This window comes from Aulonocara stuartgranti (assembly GCF_965226115.1).
Source record: "Aulonocara stuartgranti genome assembly, chromosome: 15".
Taxonomy (NCBI): Eukaryota; Metazoa; Chordata; class Actinopteri; order Cichliformes; family Cichlidae; genus Aulonocara; species Aulonocara stuartgranti.
Genome location: NC_138951.1, coordinates 1,813,261 through 1,817,330, shown reverse-complemented (window position 1 = coordinate 1,817,330; position 4,070 = coordinate 1,813,261). Strand labels below are relative to the sequence as shown.

Here is a 4,070-nt window from a genome sequence, read left to right as displayed (position 1 = left end):
GTGCCTGTAGAGTCGCACGGTGCAACTCACAGCATTACAAAGTGTGTTTATACCCAAGAATGAAATACAGTGGGCTCGGCCTCTGTGTACAGTTTAGGGTGGTGAATATTTTTCTAATGTGTCCTGACGCAGGCTGTTTGTGATTTTCTGACAATTAATTTAATCTCTGTTGTGTACTTCAGCTTTGATGATGAAATACTAGCATTTTATTAACCTGACCTAACCTACTCAGGAACATGGCACGTATCCATCTGTCTAACTGAGCCAGACACATCCCACCCATGAGATGGGCGATTAGGAGGTATACAAATAAAATTTACATCTCATTTTTATTTGTCAGAGAAAAATATTAGAATAGAGTAGAATTAGAATGGAACAGCCCTTTATTGTAATTCTACATGTACTACAACATGCACTGATAAAAGCTATTTTGGAGAGAGGTATATATAATTATGCAAATCATGTAAAATTTACTCTATTATTGCACTCAGCCAAGGAATTATAAAGTAATGGGTTAATTATACCCTTTTCCTAACAGTAACAACATTACATTAGAAAATACAGTAAAACAATGAGTCTTATGTTCCTAATTGCGCCAGACCGCGCTTTTTGACCAAGCGGGACAGGAAGCAAATTCTGGGTCCTTTTTCCGGCTTCCAACAAACCCGATCGAACCACAGAAGTGAAGGTAATCTATTTACACAGGGTGAATAATATATAATAGCGTATGCAAATGGTAATTTTTGATGTGATGAGCTATTACACTTCACTTGTATTGCTTACGTCTGTGTAATGCACCATTACTTGAAATAAAACTTTGAATCTGCTGTTGTCTGTTAACCGTCTAGACAACTGCCGGTAAGTTGCAATGAAATGTGTTCAGCGAAAGACTGTGGTGATCTGAAAATGATGTGCCGGGATTGTGGCGTTCTCGGCGGCTCTAGTGACCCTCGAGCTCTCGGCTAGCTATCGAGCTGGTGGGTAACAGACGTCTCCGAAAATGTTGGAGCACTTTTGCAAATATGCGATGTCTCGATAAACGGAGCAGATATTTGAAGTTTACACACCCACATTCTCGCCTGAAAATATGTTAAAAGTTTATTTTGTGACCCAGAAAGATTAATAAGAGTAATTTTAAAACTTAGTAGCGGCCGCCATTGCCGGAAACTGGAGTTTGGCTGGGCCGCAATATGAATTCTGGGATATAGTGGGTCACGAAGGACACACCCGACCCATCCTTCCTTCAAATTCGAGGAAAAGGAGGACGCATTTGTCGGCTGCATTCGGAGGAGTCCACGAATTTGGACAGCCTTCGCTGTGGCGTAATCGGTCTACAAATGCGGCCTTGGGAGGATGCAGCCCATGAATTTGAATCACAGTCTTTGCAAACTACTTTCCTGCTTTGATAGAAAACAAAATGGACATCAGACGATTTTTTTGAGAAATGAGAGGCGCAATCCTTAAGTTGTGTTGGCTCTGCTTCTGGGTCAACACATAAAACAGGTAAACAAACTTAAATCCTGTATGTCTTTGAGATTCTATGAACATTGGGCAGATCATTCCCAGCAGTCGTGTTTTAAACTCTTAAAAATCAGCTGTTGTTTCTGTCTGCGTCTCCCCATTGATCTGTAGCTCCTCATCATCGCGGAGAGTTCACGGAAAGCTTTCTCTCAGCTGTAACTGGCGGCTTTGGTATAGCAGCACCAGAACTTTCTGAAAAGCTCTGAAGCATGCTTGCTTGTATTTAAAAATGTGCGCGGCAGTAGTCGCTTGTTCTGTCATGCAGACACAGCTTTGCTCACGTATCTGCTTCATTATCCGCTCAGATGATCGCACTGCGTGGAAACACAGCAGCATCATGAACTCCAGCTATAGAGAGATTTTTCAGAAGGAAAACAAATAAATAAAAAAACATTCATGTTATAAATATGAGATCTGGTCTGTCATTTAAAATGTATTTTTTTTTGTCCCCTTCTTAGATCATCGAAGAGTTCAGATGCATCACCAGTTTCGTTGGTGGAGACATTCATGCTGAAACTTGCTGAGTACACACCAGGTCTTTTGCAGCTTATGCCTGCTAAAGGAGGAGCTGCTGGTTCCAAGATGAGACCTCTGCTGGACACTTTGAATGACGCATGTTATTTGACTAAATTCACAAATATGTAATTATGGAGGGCTGCAGTGGGTAGCAAGAAGGTCCTGGGTTCGAATCCTGGCCCAGGGTCTTTATGCATGGAGTTTGCATGTTCTCCCTGTGCATGTGTGGGTTCCCCCGGGTACTCCAGCTTCCTCCCACAGTCAGAGAGCATGGCTGTTAGGTTAATTGGTCTCTCCAAACTGTCCTTAGGTTTGAGTGTGTGCGTGCATGGTTGTTTATCCTGTCTGTCTCTGTGTTGCCTTGTGATTGACTGTCCAGGGGGTACCCAGCCTCTCACCTGTTGAAAGCTGGAGAGAGGCATCAGCCACGTTTTTGTTTTTAATTCAGTCTTAATGTAAGTAAATCACTCGACTTAGTCTTTTCACTAAATTGTATCTCCCTACAGACACAGAGCATTGAGAAGAAAAGGGATCTCCTTATCTGCTGCCTCATTAGCTACCTCGGGGAAAGACAAGAAGATCTTTTTCATGACTGCCAGGTTTGTCATATTGATAACAGATTACTTATTAACTCAAGGGATCCTAATGTTCTTCTCTCCTGTCCTCTCCTATCCCCTGTTCTCCCCTTCTCCATTCATCTTCTGTCCACTCCCCTCTTTAGATCAACTGAAATGTATTGAAAAAGCATCTTAAATAAAATAAAACGTGTGCATGCTTTTTGTTTCTTTCTTTTTAACACGTAGGAATGTGAGGATTACACAGACAATATGATGAAGGTGATCGTGATCCACAACATCATGGCTGAGGAGGATCCATCAGATGTGACCGTTGTGATTGAGGGAAACCAAGTGATGGAGGGATGTGGAAGCCGAACAAAGGCATGTGTACTGCTGATGGGACTGATATATGCCCTCAACCTCGAATATCTGAAGGAGCTGAAGAACACATTTGATACTTTTCAAAAACTTTTTTTGGAGCTTGACGGGGCCAAACTACTGAAAAAGGTCAAAAATAAGCTTGTGCAACACACACACGTTTCCCCTCCTGTTCCCAGAGGATCTTTTGTCCAGACATAGCTTGATGGAGCTGTAATTTTTCTTCTGACAGCAAGCACAGATTTAATGTTGGTGTTAGTGTTCTGTATATGTATCCACATTTTTGATAACGTACATGCACAGAAGCAACCTTGTAGAGTTTCTGTGCTTTTGGCTTTTAAAATGGACAAAGTGGCCTTTTTTGTCCGCATTAGCTGTTGTGTTGCACTTTATTCTGTGATTTTATGGAATAAAAACATTGAGATGATGAACCATCTGAATGTCTTTTTTGGGGGGTGCATTTTACCTTATATGAATAGGTGATGTTTATCAACTGACAATTAAATTTTATTAGTAATTATAAAATTAATTTTACCTAATTTCAGTGAGTAAGTAGCTGTTGAATATATACGTAAATATGGGGTAAATTTTAAGTATTTCATAGCTTTTTATTGAAGCTATTTTATACACAATATATTGACTTAAATCTACCCCAGAAAAGTCCATGCAAATTGTTACCTCAGATTTATTGGGTAAATTCTTACAGTGGGCCCTTTGTTGATTAAATTGTTTCTAGCTTAAAAATCTAAACTGCAGACAGAGTGCAGGTTAAAGGCGCTTTGATTTTCAAATTTGCAAGATAGTTCCATCCTTTATTTACAGTGAGTGTATTTCCAGATGGAAACACATCAACACAAACCAGCCAAACGTTTATAGCAGACTGAATGTTATGGAGTGATTTCTTTCTACAAACCTCGCTCACCCATTCACACACTTCCTGTTCCTAAGCTCTTTTAACCAACATTCAGCCACTCTGAGGCCGACTCAGGGTTCACTATGATCATCGAGGACACTTTGACGTGTAGACGAGCCGGGGACTGAACACGATAAGCAGACGATCTGCTCTACCGACGTCCTGATTGTTGCCTGTTGCACATG

The 4,070-nt window shown here is 40.9% G+C and overlaps 1 long non-coding RNA gene across 1 annotated transcript; it reads left to right on the top strand.

Annotated features, from left to right (window-relative positions):
- The first annotated feature begins 327 nt into the window (after positions 1 to 327).
- On the top strand, positions 328 to 3,390 carry LOC309688681. Its single transcript, XR_014271141.1, has 3 exons — positions 328 to 688; positions 1,980 to 2,636; positions 2,841 to 3,390. It is a non-coding gene; the product is annotated as an uncharacterized lncRNA (long non-coding RNA).
- The last annotated feature ends 680 nt before the right edge of the window (positions 3,391 to 4,070 follow it).